We start from the raw sequence: 19,068 nt of genomic DNA on the forward strand, positions 1-19,068 counted from the left end.
CACACCAGCGCTCTCTTATCCAATGTTCGCCAATGCACCAGCTCTTGCCAGAGAGCCAGTGCTCACCTGCGCACCAGCGCTTGCCTGCTCGCCAGCGCTCTTCTGCGCACTTGTGCTGTCAGATCCAGCACACTCCTGTGTGCAGTTGCGCTCTCAGATCCAATGCTCGCCAATGTGCCAGCTCTCTCTAAAAAGCCAGTGCTCACCTGCACACTAGCGCTCTCAGATCCAATGCTCGCCAATGCACCAGGTCTTGCCAGAGAGCCAGTGCTCACCTGCGCATCAGCGCTTGCCCTCTCGCCAGCGCTCTTCTGCGCACTTGTGCTGTCAGATCCAGCACACTCCTGTGTGCAGTTGCGCTCTCAGATCCAATGCTCGCCAATGTGCCAGCTCTTGCCAAAAAGCCAGTGCTCACCTGCACACTAGCGCTCTCAGATCCAATGCTCGCCAATGCACCAGGTCTTGCCAGAGAGCCAGTGCTCACCTGCGCATCAGCGCTTGCCCTCTCGTCAGCGCTCTTCTGCGCACTTGTGCTGTCAGATCCAGCACACTCCTCTGTGCAGTTGCGCTCTCAGATCCAATGCTCGCCAATGCGCCAGCTCTTGCCAAAAAGCCAGTGCTCACCTGCACACTAGCGCTCTCAGATCCAATGCTCGCCAATGCACCAGCTCTTGCCAGAGAGCCAGTGCTCACCTGCACACCAGCGCTCTCAGATCCAATGCTCGCCAATGCACCAGCTCTTGCCAGAGAGCCAGTGCTCACCTGCACACCAGCGCTCTCATATCCAATGCTCGCCAATGCACCAGCTCTTGCCAGAGAGCCAGTGCTCACCTGCGCACCAGCGCTTGCCTGCTCGCCAGCGCTCTTCTGCGCACTTGTGCTGTCAGATCCAGCACACTCCTGTGTGCAGTTGCGCTCTCAGATCCAATGCTCGCCAATGCGCCAGCTCTTGCCAAAAAGCCAGTGCTCACCTGCACACTAGCGCTCTCAGATCCAATGCTCGCCAATGCACCAGCTCTTGCCAGAGAGCCAGTGCTCACCTGCGCACCAGCGCTTGCCTGCTCGCCAGCGCTCTTCTGCGCACATGTGCTGTCAGATCCAGCACAGTCCTGTGTGCAGTTGCGCCCTCAGATCCAATGCTCGCCAATGTGCCAGCTCTTGCTAAAAAGCCAGTGCTCACCTGCACACTAGCGCTCTCAGATCCAATGCTCGCCAATGCACCAGGTCTTGCCAGAGAGCCAGTGCTCACTTGCGCATCAGCACTTGCCCTCTCGCCAGCGCTCTTCTGCGCACTTGTGCTGTCAGATCCAGCACACTCCTGTGTGCAGTTGCGCTCTCAGATCCAATGCTCGTCAATGCACCAGCTCTTGCCAAAAAGCCAGTGCTCACCTGCACACTAGCCTCTCAGATCCAATGCTCGCCAATGCACCAGGTCTTGCCAGAGAGCCAGTGCTCACCTGCGCATCAGCGCTTGCCCTCTCGCCAGCGCTCTTCTGCGCACTTGTGCTGTCAGATCCAGCACACTCCTGTGTGCAGTTGCGCTCTCAGATCCAATGCTCGCCAATGTGCCAGCTCTTACCAAAAAGCCAGTGCTCACCTGCACACTAGCGCTCTCAGATCCAATGCTCGCCAATGCACCAGCTCTTGCCAGAGAGGCAGTGCTCACCTGCGCACCAGCGCTTGCCTGCTCGCCAGCGCTCTTTTGCGCACTTGTGCTCTCAGATCCAGCACACTCCTGTGTACAGTTGCGCTCTCAGATCCAATGCTCGTCAATGCGCCAGCTTTTGCCAAAAAGCCAGTGCTCACCCGCACACCAGCGCTCTCAGATCCAATGCTTGCCAATGCGCCAGCTTTTGCCAAAAAGCCAGTGCTCACCTGCACACTTGCGCTCTCAGATCCAATGCTCGCCAATGCGCCAGCTCTTGCCAAAAAGCCAGTGCTCACCTGCACACCAGCGCTCTCAGATCCAATGCTCGCCAATGCATCAGCTCTTGCCAGAGAGCCAGAGCTCACCTGCGCACCAGCGCTTGCTTGCTTGCCAGCGCTCTTTTGCGCACTTGTGCTCTCAGATCCAGCACACTCCTGTGTGCAGTTGCGCTCTCAGATCCAATGCTCGCCAATATGCCAGCTCTTGCCAAAAAGCCAGTGCTCACCTGCACACCAGCGCTCTCAGATCCAATGCTCGCCAATGCGCCAGTTCTTGCCAAAGAGCCAGTGCTCACCTGCACACCAACGCTCTCAGATCCTATGCTCGCCAATGCGCCAGCTCTTGCCAAAGAGTCATTGCTCACCTGCGCACCAGTGCTTGCCTGCTCGCCAGCGCTCTTCTGCGCACTTGTGCTCTTAGATCCAGCACACGCCTGTGTGTAGTTGCGTTCTCAGATCCAATGCTCGCCAGTGCGCCAGCTCTTGCCAAAAAGCCAGTGCTCATCTGCACACTAGCGCTCTCAGATCCAATGCTCGCCAATGCACCAGCTCTTGCCTAAAAGCCAGTGGTCACCTGCACACCAGCGCTCTCAGATCCAATGCTCTCCAATGAACCAGCTCTTGCCAGAGAGCCTGTGCTCACCTGCACACCAGCGCTCTCAGATCCAATGCTCGCCAATGCGCCAGCTCTTGCCAAAAAGCCAGTGCTCACCTGCACACCAGCGCTCTCAGATCCAATGCTCGCCAATGCGCCTGCTCTTGCCAAAAAGCCATTGCTCACCTGCACACCAGCGTTCTCAGATCCAATGCTCGCCAATGCACCAGCTCTTGCCAAAGAGCCAGCGCTCATCTGCACTCCAGCGCTCTCAGATCCAATGCTCGCCAATGCACCAGCTCTTGCCAGAGAGCCAGAGCTCACCTGCACACCAGCGTTCTCAGATCCAATGCTCGTCAATGCACCAGCTTTTGCCAGAGAGGCAGTGCTCACCTGCACACCAGCGTGCTCAGATCCAATGCTCGCCAATGCACCAGCTCTTGCCAGAGATCCAGTGCTCACCTGCACACCAGTGCTCTCAGATCCAATGCTCCCCAATGCACCAGCTCTTGCTAGAGAGCCAGTGCTCACCTGCACACCAGCGCTCTCAGATCCAATGCTCGCCAATTCGCCAGCTCTTGCCAAAAAGCCAGTGCTCACCTGCACACCAGCGTTCTCAGATCCAATGCTCGCCAATGCACCAGCTCTTGCCAAAGAGCCAGCGCTCATCTGCACTCCAGCGCTCTCAGATCCAATGCTCGCCAATGCGCCAGCTCTTGCCAGAGAGCCAGCGCTCATCTGCACTCCAGCGCTCTCAGATCCAATGCTCGCCAATGCGCCAGCTCTTGCCAGAGAGCCAGCGCTCATCTGCACTCCAGCGCTCTCAGATCCAATGCTCGCCAATGCGCCAGCTCTTGCCAGAGAGCCAGTGCTCACATGCACACCAGCGTTCTCAGATCCAATGCTCGCCAATGCACCAGCTCTTGCCAGAGAGCCAGAGCTCACCTGCACACCAGCGTTCTCAGATCCAATGCTCGCCAATGCACCAGCGCGCTCAGATCCAATGCTCGCCAATGCACCAGCTCTTGCCAGAGAGCCAGTGCTCACCTGCACACCAGCGCTCTCAGATCCAATGCTCGCCAATGCACCAGCTCTTGCCAGAGAGCCAGTGCTCACCTGCACACCAGCGCTCTCAGATCCAATGCTCGCCAATGCACCAGCTCTTGCCAGAGAGCCAGTGCTCACCTGCACACCAGCGCTCTCAGATCCAATGCTCTCCAATGCACCAGCTCTTGCCAGAGAGCCAGTGCTCACCTGCACACCAGCGCTCTCAGTTCCAATGCTCGCCAATGCGCCAGCTCTTGCCAAAAAGCCAGTGCTCACCTGCACACCAGCGCTCTCTTATCCAATGCTCGCCAATGCACCAGCTCTTGCCAGAGAGCTAGTGCTCATCTGCGCACCAGCGCTTGCCTGCTCGCCAGCGCTCTTCTGCGCACTTGTGCTTTCACATCCAGCACACTCCTGTGTGTAGTTGCACTCTCAGATCCAATGCTCGCCAATGCGCCAGCTCGTGCCAAAAAGCCAATGCTCACCTGCACACCAGCGCTCTCATATCCAATGCTCGCCAATGCACCAGCTCTTGCCAGAGAGCCAGTGCTCACCTGCGCACCAGCGCTTGCCTGCTCGCTAGCGCTCTTCTGCGCACTTGTGCTGTCAGATCCAGCACACTCCTGTGTGCAGTTGCGCTCTCAGATCCAATGCTCGCCAATGCGCCAGCTCTTGCCAAAAAGCCAGTCCTCACCTGCACACTAGCGCTCTCAGATCCAATGCTCGCCAATGCACCAGCTCTTGCCAGAGAGCCAGTGCTCACCTGCGCACCAGCGCTTGCCTGCTCGCCAGCGCTTGCCTGCTCGCCAGCGCTCTTCTGCGCACTTGTGCTGTCAGATCCAGCACACTCCTGTGTGCAGTTGCGCTCTCAGATCCAATGCTCGCCAATGTGCCAGCTCTTGCTAAAAAGCCAGTGCTCACCTGCACACTAGCGCTCTCAGATCCAATGCTCGCCAATGCACCAGGTCTTGCCAGAGAGCCAGTGCTCACCTGCGCATCAGCACTTGCCCTCTCGCCAGCGCTCTTCTGCGCACTTGTGCTGTCAGATCCAGCACACTCCAGTGTGCAGTTACGCTCTCAGATCCAATGCTCGTCAATGCACCAGCTCTTGCCAAAAAGCCAGTGCTCACCTGCACACTAGCCTCTCAGATCCAATGCTCGCCAATGCACCAGGTCTTGCCAGAGAGTCAGTGCTCACCTGCGCATCAGCGCTTGCTCTCTCGCTAGCGCTCTTCTGCGCACTTGTGCTGTCAGATCCAGCACACTCCTGTGTGCAGTTGCGCTCTCAGATCCAATGCTCGCCAATGTGCCAGCTCTTGCCAAAAAGCCAGTGCTCATCTGCACACTAGCGCTCTCAGATCCAATGCTCGCCAATGCACCAGCTCTTGCCAGAGAGGCAGTGCTCACCTGCGCACCAGCGCTTGCCTGCTCGCCAGCGCTCTTCTGCGCACTTGTGCTCTCAGATCCAGCACACTCCTGTGTACAGTTGCGCTCTCAGATCCAATGCTCGTCAATGCGCCAGCTTTTGCCAAAAAGCCAGTGCTCACCCGCACACCAGCGCTCTCAGATCCAATGCTTGCCAATGCGCCAGCTTTTGCCAAAAAGCCAGTGCTCACCTGCACACTAGCGCTCTCAGATCCAATGCTCGCCAATGCGCCAGCTCTTGTTAAAAAGCCAGTGCTCACCTGCACACCAGCGCTCTCAGATCCAGTGCTGGCCAATGCATCAGCTCTTGCCAGAGAGCCAGAGCTCACCTGCGCACCAGCGCTTGCTTGCTTGCCAGCGCTCTTTTGCGCACTTGTGCTCTCAGATCCAGCTCACTCCTGTGTGCAGTTGCGCTCTCAGATCCAATGCTCGCCAATATGCCAGCTCTTGCCAAAAATCCAGTGCTCACCTGCACACCAGCGCTCTCAGATCCAATGCTCGCCAATGCGCCAGTTCTTGCCAAAGAGCCACTGCTCACCTGCATACCAACGCTCTCAGATCATATGTTCGCCAATGCGCCAGCTCTTGCCAAAGAGCCATTGCTCACCTGCGCACCAGTGCTTGCCTGCTCGCCAGCGCTCTTCTGCGCACTTGTGCTCTTAGATCCAGCACACGCCTGTGTGTAGTTGCGTTCTCAGATCCAATGCTCGCCAGTGCGCCAGCTCTTGCCAAAAAGCCAGTTCTCATCTGCACACTAGCGCTCTCAGATCCAATGCTCGCCAATGCACCAGCTCTTGCCTAAAAGCCAGTGCTCACCTGCACACCAGCGCTCTCAGATCCAATGCTCTCCAATGAACCAGCTCTTGCCAGAGAGCCAGTGCTCACCTGCACACCAGTGCTCTCAGATCCAATGCTCGCCAATGCGCCAGCTCTTGCCAAAAAGCCAGTGCTCACCTGCACACCAGCGCTCTCAGATCCAATGCTCGCCAATGCGCCAGCTCTTGCCAAAAAGCCATTGCTCACCTGCACACCAGCGTTCTCAGATCCAATGCTCGCCATTGCACCAGCTCTTGCCAAAGAGCCAGCGCTCATCTGCACTCCAGTGCTCTCAGATCCAATGCTTGCCAATGCGCCAGCTCTTGCTAAAGAGCCATTGCTCACCTGCGCACCAGTGCTTGCCTGCTTGCTAGCGCTCTTCTGTGCACTTGTGCTCATAGATCTAGCACACTCCTGTGTGTAGTTGCGCTCTCAGATCCAATGCTCGCCAATGTGCCAGTTCTTGCCAAAAAGCCAGTGCTCACCTGCACACCAGCGCTCTCAGATCCAATGCTCGCCAATGCGCCAGCTCTTGCCAAAAAGCCAGTGCTCACCTGCAGACTAGCGCTCTCAGATCCAATGCTCGCCAACGCACCAGCTCTTGCCAGAGAGCCAGTGCTCACCTGCGCACCAGCGCTTGCCTGCTCGCCAGCGCTCTTCTGCGCACTTGTGCTCTCAGATCCAGCACACTCCTGTGTGTAGTTGCGCTCTCAGATCTAATGCTCGCCAATGTGCCAGCTCTTGCCAAAAAGCCAGTGCTCACCTGCACACCAGCGCTCTCAGATCCAATGCTCGCCAATACGCCAGCTCACCTGCGCACCAACGCTCTCAGATCCTATGGTCGCCAATGCGCCAGCTCTTGCCAAAGAGCCATTGCTCACCTGCGCACCAGTGCTTGCCTGCTCGCCAGCGCTCTTCTGCGCACTTGTGCTCTTAGATCCACCACACTCCTCTGTGTAGTTGTGTTCTCAGATCCAATGCTCGCCAATGCGCCAGCTCTTGCCAAAGAGATAGCGTTCACCTGCGCAGCAGCCCTCTCAGATCCCATGCTCACCAATGCGCCAGCTCTTGCCAAAGAGCCAGTGCTCACCTGCGCACCAGCTGATCATCAATGGCTCACCATCACCAACTGACTATCATTAAACCATTCTGCTGTCTCTCAGGGCTCTCCAAGCCGATTACCAACTTATTAATCGCCAACCTTCCTTGGCTGACTGACCAGACAGCCTTCATCTGCCTGTCAGTTACCATCTTCAGCTCACAGATCGCTGATTCACCGATCGTCGGCAATTCGCCGTTCACCAGCAGTTTGTGACTCGGACGTACTAGTCAACCTCTGCGTGTGGTTCTGTCATGGGTAGATAGAATAATATAGGAAAGAATGTTAAAACACGTGATTTTTCTACTCTTAGAGAAGCAGAGAGAGAGAGAGAGATAAGGTCCCACTATTGTTTATTGAAGCTGCCATCGTCAAGTTATGTGCCTAGGTTGGAGGTCTTTGAGCACAACGAGTCCCTTTCTATAGAGCACCAAGGAACCCATAGGACAAGAATAACAGTGTGTCGCCGAAAAGATATACATTAAGCCGAAGGAGTCAACTTTATGGAATTTGATTACACCAGCAGAGCGTTCGTCTAGGTGTTATCAGCGGTTTCAAGGAACACCAATGAGGATGAAGAAACGAGAAAATTTCCTTATATGGACCTGTCCATAGTTAACCCCTCCCATACAGGGATATATAAACTTCCACGCGATCAAGAAAAGGAGGACAGTACGAAAAAGAGACGAGGAAGAAACCCAAGAAAGGAGAGAGAGAGAGGGCGAACAAGCTGAGTGAAGGAGAGAAGGCGTAAGGACGAGAATGCAGACGTAACCAGCTTTGTCCGAGATGTCCTAACGAGTTGCCTCCCGCCCTCATTACCCCCGACGAGCCGCCAGACCTGAAAACATCTCCGTTCCTGTCAACCGTCGAGAGCTGCTGCGAAGAGTAGTATATTCTTTTTGTATTATTTATCTACCATCTTGACTGTTCCCCATTTTGCTGGAGTGTAGTTTAATCAAATGATTCTCTTTGTTTAGTTCAGTGCTTCCTAAGTACTCAATCAAGAAACATTCACCTTTGACTAGTTGTAAATAAAATTATGTTTTCTTTTGCGAGTTTTCTTTCTATATTTCCTACTGTCTCTAATTGGTTGTAGTTGAAAAGTCCCCATTTCGTTAATTAATTCAACAGAATCTGGTTCGATCCCCACGAGGATCGTAACAGTTGGCGACCTTTGCCAGAATTTTCGACTACATAACCAATTGAAACAGGGAGAATATAGAAAGAAACAGAATGAGTGCGATTACGAGAGATTTGATAGATTCAGGTAAACTTCTTGGTCTAGATGGCGATGATATCCGTGATTATGTTATTAAGAGAGAACAGGAAACGTTTGAGAGAGATGAAAGAGCAGCTGAAAGAGAAGAAAATGAAAGAAAGCGAGAAGAAAATGAAAAACAGCGTAAGCATGAGTTAGAAATGGCTCGTTTAAGACAAACTCTTCATAACAGTCGGTCAGGTAGCAGATCAGGGAGCAATTCATCTTTAAATAGTGACACTGATAGTTTAGATATGAGTGCAGTGCTTAAACTTATACCGAAATTTGATGAGGAAGATGTTACGAAATATTTTATGTCTTTTGAAAAGTTAATGAACAGAGTAGGTGCTCCTAAAAGACAGTGGACTTTGTATTTACAATCAGTTTTAAGTGGTAAAGCACATTCTGTGTATAGTTGTTTGTCTGAGGATGAAAGTAAAGATTATGAAACTGTGAAAGAAACCGTACTTAGTGCATACAGATTGGTACCAGAGGCGTACCGTAAGAAGTTTAGAAGTTTGAAGAGAGATGATACTAGTACTTATGTAGAGTACGGAAAGAAGTTAGAAAGGTCGTTTTGTGATTGGTTGACTTCCGCTGAAGTCGATAATTTTGAAGATCTCGAGAACTTAGTTTTGTTAGAAAGTTTCAAAGATAACATATCTCCAGACATCAAATTATATATAGAAGATAGGCGTGAAACATCTTTTGCCGGTGCTACTAGATTAGCAGATGAGTACAGTCTCACACATGGTTTAAGTGGCAGTAAAAAGAAAAACGATCTTTTGTCAAGTAAGGCACAACATAGTAAAAGTAGTTCTAGCAATAACGATAATAGGAACAGGGATTATTATCATTATTATTGTTACACGTGTGGGAAGGAAGGTCATATTTCTCGGTACTGTAGGAGCCAATGGGCAGTCAGTAATTCAGAGGTCATTTGTTACAATTGTAATAAGAAAGGTCATATAGCTAGGAATTGCACAGTAGAAAGTACGAATGTGAAAAAACCTGTGTCACTAGTTAATAATCTTTCTTCAGGAAGGAATAATCTCTTGAAAGAAACGAGGAAACATTATGGTGAATTTTTGTCTGAAGGTTTAATTTCTTCTCTTAAAGGAGGTGATTCGAGGGAAGTAGTTTTGCTTAGAGATACGGGAGCGGCCGTATCACTCGTTAGGAGAGAGAGTGTACCAAGGAATGTAATAATCAGCATGAAAGAAAAAGTTATGCTAGGTGGGTTTCCGAACACTTGTGTAGTTTGTCCTTTGTTAAAGATGAAATTGGAAAGTCAGTTAGTAACAGGAGATGTAAAACTAGCAGTCGTGGATACTTTGCCCGTAGACGGCGTTGACATTATTGTTGGCAATGATTTAACTACCTCCAAGTGTGTGAATCCTATTTTAAGTGAAGTTCAAGTGCCTGAGATGATAGTAACCAGGTCAGGATTAGATACAGATATTGACTACGGTCATAGGTTGTTCGAGGATTCGAACGTAGGTAATAGAGGCAGTGGCGATGAGCTTAGCATGAGTGTAGTTGAGGAAACTGACTTTACGAATGTTGATGATGTGAACAGAGATGATGATGTAGCTGTCGAAAGAAGTGATGTGCAGATTAGTGTTTCAGAAACTAGCTTATTGAGTAAGGATGAACTAGTTAGGATGCAGAGGGAAGATGAAACACTAACTAGAATTTTTGATTGTGAATTGGATGATGAACCTGAAAATGTTTGTAAGGAAACATTTAGTTTAAAAGACGAACTTTTGTGTCGCTATGTTCGTCCTAAGACAGGTAGCAAGGAGGAGGTGATAGAGCAATTAGTAACTCCTAGGAAACTTCGTGAATCAATTTTGAAATTAGCACATGATGAACAAGGACATTTAGGAGTAAATAAAACATTCAAGTGTATAACTAAAACGTACTTTTGGCCTAAAATGAAAAGTGATGTGAAGAGATATGTTTTAAGTTGTCACGAATGTCAAATGGCTGGCAAACCTAATCAAGTAATTCCCCGGGCCCCGTTATGTAATATCCCATCGGTAGGAGAACCTTTTGAGAATGTCGTAATTGATATCGTAGGCCCTTTGCCCAGGAGTAAGGGAGGGAATATCTATCTATTAACAATCATTGATAGACTAACACGATATCCAGAAGCAATCCCAGTAAGAAATTGCAATGCAAAAACTGTAGTTAAATGCTTGCTGAACTATTTCTCTAAATTTGGACTTCCTTGCGTTATACAGAGTGATAATGGTAGCAATTTTGTATCAAAGTATTTCAGAGATAAAATGAAAGAGTTAGGGATTAAACTTGTAACTTCCACCCCCTACCACCCTGAATCACAAGGAATTGTTGAACGTTTTCATCAAACGTTGAAAAGTTGCTTAAGGAAGTTGTGTAATAATTTTGAGCATGATTGGGAAGAAAAGTTACCTTTTGTCTTGTTGGCTTTACGATTAACTCCTAATGACACCACGGGATTTAGTCCCTTTGATTTGTTGTTCGGTCACACCGCTAAAGGACCTTTAGAAATTTTAAAGTGTAAGTTAATGCAAGAAGAAGGTAGAAAGAATTACATACAGAATATCGAAAATCACAAAGAGGATTTAAGGAAAGCCTGGCAGATGGCAAAAGAAAATGAGAGCAACCGTCAAGGGGAAACTAAAAGAAAATACGATCTTAAGGCTAAAGACAGAATTTTCCATGTGGGTGATAAAGTCTTAGTATTAGTCCAGAAAGAAGGTCCCTCATTATCTTATAAGTTCGAAGGTCCATTTCCTATCATAAAAAAAAGGGGAAATTTGAATTACTTAATTGATATGGGTAAGCGTAGAGCTAAGTGGTTGCACATCAACTTGCTAAAGAAATATAATGAACGTCCAATGCCAGTTGTAACAGTGTCGCAGAGAGAAATTACTTTTGAGAAGAACTCTGATGTTCTTAATAATTTCACGTTGTTTAATTCTAGCTTAGAGGAAGAAAAAACAAGGGAATTATTCAATGTATTTTCAAATTATCCAGAAACTGTTAGTGATAAATTAGGTTTGACTAATCTTTTAGAACATGATATTGAGTTACAGGACACAAAACCCATTAGACAAAGTCCTTATCGTCTAAGCCCAGAAAAAACAAATTCAGTCCGACAGGAAATTAAGTACATGCTAGACAATGGTTTGATTGTTCCCAGCGAAAGTGACTGGTGTTCTCCAATAGTTCTTGTTAAGAAGGAAGATGGATCAGATAGGCTGTGTATTGATTTTAGAAAAGTGAATAGTGTTACGAAACAAAGTAATTTTCCTCTCCCCAGGATAGAAGATTGTTTAGATAAAATAGGAAATGCTAAGTTTATTTCTAAACTTGATTTGGCCAAAGGTTATTGGCAAGTACCTTTAAGTAGTCGAGCACAGAAAATATCTGCTTTCATAACACCTTTTGGTAGTTATGAACCCAAAGTTATGGCTTTTGGTCTACGAAATGCAGCGAGTACTTTTCAAAGATTAATGAATAGAGTTTTGAATGGAATTGATAACTGTGTTGTGTATTTGGATGATCTTGTAATATTTTCAGATACGTGGGAGCAACATTTACGCATTTTAGCTAAAGTATTGTCAGCACTTGAAAAAGCAAAACTTGTTTTAAATCTGAAGAAATGTGAATTCGGAAAAACCTCGATCACATATTTGGGTCATAAGGTAGGTCTAGGTAAGATTTGTCCAAAAGATGGGAACATAGAAGCTATCATCAACTTCCCAATTCCTACCAGTAAAAAACAGGCAATGAGATTCATCGGAATGATTTCATATTTCCGCCGATTTGTTCCTAATTTTTCAGAAATAAGTGCTCCAATTACTAATCTTTTCAAGAAAGGACGAAGTTTTGTATTTGATAATGACTGCATCGAAGCTTTCAATAAGTTAAAGGCCATAATGATTCACGAGCCTGTACTAATGTTGCCCGATTTTAGCAAGGAATTTAATTTAGCGATAGATGCAAGTGACATTGGAATAGGAGGAGTTCTGTTGCAAGAAGTGAATGGGATCAAGCACCCTGTGGCTTATTATTCGAAGAAGTTAAATAAAGCACAGCAGAACTATTCAACTATTGAGAAGGAATTGTTTAGTTTAGTATCAACCTTACAAAATTTTGAGATTTATGTACGTAGTGGTCATGTTTTAACTGTGTATACTGATCACAATCCATTAGTTTACTTAGATAGGTTTAAGAATAAGAATAAACGTCTCATGCGTTGGAGTTTGGAATTACAAGACTATGATTTAAAGATAGTTCATATAAAGGGAAAGAATAATGTAATAGCCGACAGTCTTTCTAGAGACTTTTCAGAATGATATGGACGTTTGTTTCCTTTCTGTTTTTGTTTTTTCTTCTATCAACACGTAAGAGTGTGTTTTGCTTTTGGTTACATGATACGAGAGTAATGAAGTAATTGTCTCTCAGTTTAGGGATAAGTGATTTTCTCCTTTGATAGCTTTGTTTAAAAAAAAGATAAAATCAGTAGATTTTCCTTTTTTTTTCTTTTAGGGGGACGTGTCATGGGTAGATAGAATAATATAGGAAAGAATGTTAAAACACGTGATTTTTCTACTCTTAGAGAAGCAGAGAGAGAGAGAGAGATAAGGTCCCACTATTGTTTATTGAAGCTGCCATCGTCAAGTTATGTGCCTAGGTTGGAGGTCTTTGAGCACAACGAGTCCCTTTCTATAGAGCACCAAGGAACCCATAGGACAAGAATAACAGTGTGTCGCCGAAAAGATATACATTAAGCCGAAGGAGTCAACTTTATGGAATTTGATTACACCAGCAGAGCGTTCGTCTAGGTGTTATCAGCGGTTTCAAGGAACACCAATGAGGATGAAGAAACGAGAAAATTTCCTTATATGGACCTGTCCATAGTTAACCCCTCCCATACAGGGATATATAAACTTCCACGCGATCAAGAAAAGGAGGACAGTACGAAAAAGAGACGAGGAAGAAACCCAAGAAAGGAGAGAGAGAGAGGGCGAACAAGCTGAGTGAAGGAGAGAAGGCGTAAGGACGAGAATGCAGACGTAACCAGCTTTGTCCGAGATGTCCTAACGAGTTGCCTCCCGCCCTCATTACCCCCGACGAGCCGCCAGACCTGAAAACATCTCCGTTCCTGTCAACCGTCGAGAGCTGCTGCGAAGAGTAGTATATTCTTTTTGTATTATTTATCTACCATCTTGACTGTTCCCCATTTTGCTGGAGTGTAGTTTAATCAAATGATTCTCTTTGTTTAGTTCAGTGCTTCCTAAGTACTCAATCAAGAAACATTCACCTTTGACTAGTTGTAAATAAAATTATGTTTTCTTTTGCGAGTTTTCTTTCTATATTTCCTACTGTCTCTAATTGGTTGTAGTTGAAAAGTCCCCATTTCGTTAATTAATTCAACAGAATCTGGTTCGATCCCCACGAGGATCGTAACAGGTTCCCTAGATCAGAATGCATGCAACACACTTCTCGCTACTCGCCATTCGCCATCACACCAATCCACTAAAGTGATCGGCAAACGATCGACAACTTCCATCAGCGGTTTGTCGATAGGTGACTACTCGAGAGCACTCTCCAACTGCACAGTAACCACGATACCCAACCGTTGACCATTGATTAACATTCGCCTGACTGATGCTGCTCTAAGGAATAGCATCAATCCCATCAGGGCGCATGGTAGGGTTAAGCATTGCCTTACTTCTATCAGTTAAAGGGGTTCTCTCTCAGGGAAGAATCCTTACACAGGGTATTGCGTCCCATCCTTTACGCCATGAGTCAAGACTCCAGCATCAACAATCTCTCATGCGAAAGGATCCGTAAGGGTCGATGTCCACACCATGTTGGAGTTCGGACTAGGGCTAAGACCTCAGGTCTTCATTTGCACGCTGGACCTAAAGGACGCATACTCCTAGGCCCAAACCATCCATCTTCTAGGAAGGATCGAGTCTAGACATACAAGAAACACCAGTTCAGGGCACTGTGCTTCGGTTTCCAAACCTTCTGCAGCTCCTGATAAAGCCTCCAAGAGAACCCTCTCCACGTCACAGACAACCACACTTCGACATCTACCACGAGCTATAGCTTTGCTATGATTGTACGCCTGGAGACTACCCAGTACCTCCTGTCTCACAGAGGCTTTTCCCAATAAATTGCGAAGAGGTTGTCTAGATATCTAAGGAATTCCTCAGCATCAGTCTACCAGTCAAAGTATAACGTCTTCTGTGGTTGGTGTCATGGGAAAGCGTATCTCTCCACTCAATACCTCTATTCCAGCAATAGTGGAATCCACAAGTATATGCAAGAGGAAAAGACCCCCCTTTTCAGTTTCAGCAGGCAAAGACGATCACTCAAGCTTGAGCCTCGCCTTCAAAGTGAAAGGAAAGGACATCCTCTCATCGCTAGATCTTTCCTAACTCTTGCGGACTTGCAACTTGTCTTTTCCCAGTCGGAATTGAGACCTTCCTCTTGGATCATGGTTCAAGTTCTCCGGTCTCTAAGGAGACCTCCGTATGTTCCACTTCACCAGGCAACAAATTTTCACCTGGTTCAAAAGACAGTGTTCCTACACACTTTGACAGCAGCCAAATGAGTCAAGGAACTTCATGGTCTCTCTTTCAACATCGCCCATTAATGAGAAGGGTGAAAGGCAACGTTCAGTTTCGTCCCTGAGTATGTTGCCAGACACACTCTCCAGAGGTGACAGATCCTAGACAAGTCCCCACTTGGTAACTGACGATCCAGATCATCTGTTACTCTACCCTGGGTAAGGTATAAGGCTCCACCTCAAGAGAACGGCAACAGCCCACCCGGGTCCCTTCTCTTGTCATCAGCACTGGGAGAGACAAGAGGATAATCACCAAAACATCATCTCTGCTGGATTCACAGTCATCAATTATGCCCTAAATCCAGATCCTCATTGAACATGTCGACTCACGATATCAGGGGTATAGCTATGCCCCTAGCCCTTCTAAGCAGATTACTCTGTGATGCAGGTTTTACAAGCAAGGGTGTGAATGCTCCAGGTGACTTTCACAAGCTTTCTCCTGCAAGACGTGACCCACAGGAACTCGATATGATCTCTTATCGGTCCTGTGGTGGCTACACAACAGCTGGTTGAATACCTCAAGATCCTTATTGGACAAGTAGCAGAAGGTTGAGGGCACTGTTACCCGGTTTTAGTCTGCGTGAATGAAAAGATTTGACTGGTTCTTATTCTTTTCTTCATCCTCCCCTCTCTTGGGGAAAACAGCATCCTGGGTTCTCTGCATAAGCTGACCTCAAACCACTGCAGGTAAACCATGCTCCCTTTTGTACCTAGTATTAAGCTAATACTGTTGCGTCCCCATACACTGGCGAGGTGGTATTGGGAAAGTCTTTGTTACAATAGTTTTCCTACAAAAAGACTCGGAATAACTTTACCTAGACAGTCACACTTCTAAATATCTCAACACAGCTTGTGTAGGCCGCGGACCTTTCGTAGCAAGGTTTTAGCAAGGCGCATGGACTCCTTATTTTGAGTACTAACATACTCAGATAAGGAGCCCCCGGGTAAAGCCAAAAGCCAGATTGGCAGGGACATCCACCCTTCCTAATGGGTGAGTCACCCCTAAATAAAAAGCGTAGGTTTGTATTCCAGTTACGGAACAAATGACAAATTTTTAGATAATTTGTATTTTTCCTAACGGTACAAACCTTAGCTATTTATACAAACTTGCCCGCCAGCCCTATCCCCCTTGAAGTCCTACCTCCAAGCAAAGTTAGCTAAATCACCGGTGTGTGAGTGGGAGTGGTATCAAGCTACCCCTCTCCTACCCCCGCTAACTAACAGTATGGGTAGTTAACCCTCGCTAAATTTTAATGGCTCATCATTTCAGCTTCGCAGAAAGTAATACCCCTAATTAAAAAGCTAAGGTTTATATTGTTAGGAAAAATACAAATTATCTACAAATTTGTCATTTTATTATACTTTTTTACGCTGCCACTCTACTCCCGTAGATTCAGCAGTCCTTAATTTTTGTCTGTTTTCTCGGGGGAAACCTTTCCCGTCTGCGGATTAGATGCTGCTCCTGGAGTTTTTATTTCTTGCATAATTTGTTTTTGTTTTTCCTCAGCCGATGTAGAAAAGCAGTGCCGTTCATTCCTGTGGAATCTGCTGTTACTGCGCCGTCATTTAACTGTTCTCCTGCGCCTGTGGCAGTTCCTGATTAGCAGGCTAACCTAGAGTAACTAGCACTGGCTATGTTTTCTCAGGTAGCGCTTGATGCAAGCCTTCAACTTGAACAAGGCTTGTTGATGGGAAGCAAAGAGTGCTGCTCAGAGGTGGGCTTCCAGAGGTTGAACTACTTTCCCTTCTGAGGGAGAGTTGTCCTCCTCAGGTGTTGGGCTGCCCTCCCTTCCGAGGGAGAACTTCCCTTCATCTTTTCTGTCAAGCAACCTTCCTGCCTGCGGGAAGGATTGTTGACAGCTACATCTTGTCGGCTGTTGCAGTTTCTTCGCCAAAGACTATGCTCCTACCCCATGTTAAGCCGACTCTTCCGTCGGGAGCAGAGCAAAGTCCTAGGCGTCTCTCCTGCAGGTGATCACCTCTCTCGTTCGTGAGAAAGACCACCCATAGAGACATCTCTTCAGAGGCCTTCCAGCTGTGCAGTCTTCACTGAGGAGCATCGTCATCATTGTCGGTGAGCTTGCTAAGTTTGTACAGTAGTCCTCTTTGTCCTCCAGCTAAGAGAGGGATTCATCCTCTCCTCTGCCGAGGGAGTAGTTCCTCCACCAGTCACTATGCAGTAATCTTCCTGCTTGCTGGAAGGATCGCAGGTAGCGGCAGCAAACAGTGACTGCCTTTTCCATTCGCGAGAGAATCTTCCTTTTCCTGGTTGGTCTCCCCTTTGGGGGATTGCTGCCATGGGAATTGGGTTCGCCCATTCTCCGCCATTGCCCTTCAGAACAGGCCTCATCATCAGTAGTCTTGTCTCATTAGAAGACTCGTCTCACCTACTGACGTAGATCCTGAAAGATCCTATGGGAATTGGATACATCCATTCCCCGCCTTGATCATCAGGAACAGTCCATCAGACTCGTTTCTCCAACAAGACTCGTCTTGCCCAGCAGACTCGTCCCATCAGCAAGAATCGTCTTTCCCAGCAGACTCTTCATGCCTCATATGCAACTCCTGATGGAAATCCTGATGGAACCCCTTCAGCGACTCTAAACAGCCCCATGTGAACATTTTCCACAAAGCAGTATTTTTACTAATACTTCACACCTGGAGACTATCTAACTTCTCCTCTCTCAGGGAGTCTCTCCCAGAACAGGCTGCAAAGAGAATGTCTGAATATATGGATAGATCTTTGGCTTTGGCTAATCCAGGCTAAGTGGACTGTAAGTTGGTATCATAGAATGGGTATCCCTCCCCTTGATACCACTATACCAGCATTAGGAGTGTTTTTCGGTTACCTTCAGGGGGAAAGCTTTTCTTGGTCTTGCCAAGGAAAGGCCCCGCTAGTCTGAGCCTCGCCTTCAAGCCAGAAGGAATTAACCTTTCTCCACGTTGGCATTGCCCCTCCTACAGAGTTTCGAACCGACAAACCCATAGTCGGAGAGGAGGCCTCATTCCAGGACCCCAAGCAGCAGAGGTCTGCTGACCTTGATGACAGGTCTTCTGCTCGTGTTGGCTTCTGCCAAGTGAGTCGGTGAACCCTCTGGGACACCCTTAATGTCTCTCACTCACAACGATGGGCCAAGTAATGCTTGACCTAGTTTCTGGCAACTCTGATCCCAGAATCCAAACCCTTCAGCCTGGGAATCCTTCACAACATCCTCAATGATCCAGATCAATGGTTACTCTGCTGAAGATAAACTGGAGGCCGTTTCTCAAGGAAACTATTAGAGCTTGCCCCGAGTGTGAACACTCATCATCAGCACAGGAAAAGTCAAGAGGAGGATAAAGAACACCATAGCTCTCCTCTTAATCCCAATTCATGAATGGTTTTAAGTATACAATATCTCCATGCAGTATCATATGCCTTTTCAAGGTAAAAAAAGACTGTTACATGGTGTTGTTTGGAAGTAAAGGCTTCACAAATAGAGGATTCCAGTCGTATCAACACATCAGTCGAGTGCATTTTTCTAAATCCACACTGGATAGGTGATAAAATACCCCTCTTTTCCAGGTACCACATTAACCTTGCTCATTGGGCCCATTGGTGATGGCAGGACAGGTGGTCAGATCTGAGACTTGGTGGTCACCTTCTCCCCCTTTGAATAGTGCCTTTTTATATGTACATAGTGTTGAGCTAGCATTAGTGTGGCATATTCTTGCACTCTGGGTTGGTTGGGCTTTGTGTGGCTTAGCATGATTATGGGTCAGTTATGATGGGGTTAGAGCAAGTTATCCTTGATTGACTATTTGTCCATTGCTTTTCAGAGTCTTTGTGCCTTTTGGTTACATAGTAGTATCCAGCATCTGCCAGAGGGCGAGTGTTGTGTCATGCCACTGACACATTCATGGCGACTGTGTCGCTAACTACTCTTTGTCACGCGCCTTCCGACAATGGTTACTTATGCAAGGCAGGCAGTAATATGTAGTGCTTTTCTTAGTTCTGGCGCTATTGGGCTGCATTGTGATAACCCCCCAATGTTCGCCTGACACTAGACCAGCCAAACTGACCAGGCACTCACTCCTGGTAACTGAGTAGCCTTCTACTCTATGCCCCTCTAATCTGCATCAGTCACTCATGCAAGGCAGGGGTTATTTTGTAGTGCTGCTGTTTGTGCAGGCGCCATTGGGCTGCGTTGTGATAATTTAAGATCATTAAGTTGCAATCAACCACCCCGCAAGTCTGAGGCCATTGGGTAAAGTGAAGGTTAGCA

At 47.6% G+C, this 19,068-nt stretch overlaps 1 protein-coding gene across 3 annotated transcripts in view; it reads left to right on the forward strand.

The window, feature by feature from the left end:
• LOC137657753 (protein-serine O-palmitoleoyltransferase porcupine-like) overlaps positions 1–19,068 on the forward strand; it is a 211,150-nt gene that overhangs the window by 73,368 nt on the left and 118,714 nt on the right. The gene's annotated exons all lie outside the window — the stretch shown is intronic.

This window comes from Palaemon carinicauda, chromosome 18, assembly GCF_036898095.1.
Source record: "Palaemon carinicauda isolate YSFRI2023 chromosome 18, ASM3689809v2, whole genome shotgun sequence".
NCBI lineage: Eukaryota > Metazoa > Arthropoda > Malacostraca > Decapoda > Palaemonidae > Palaemon > Palaemon carinicauda.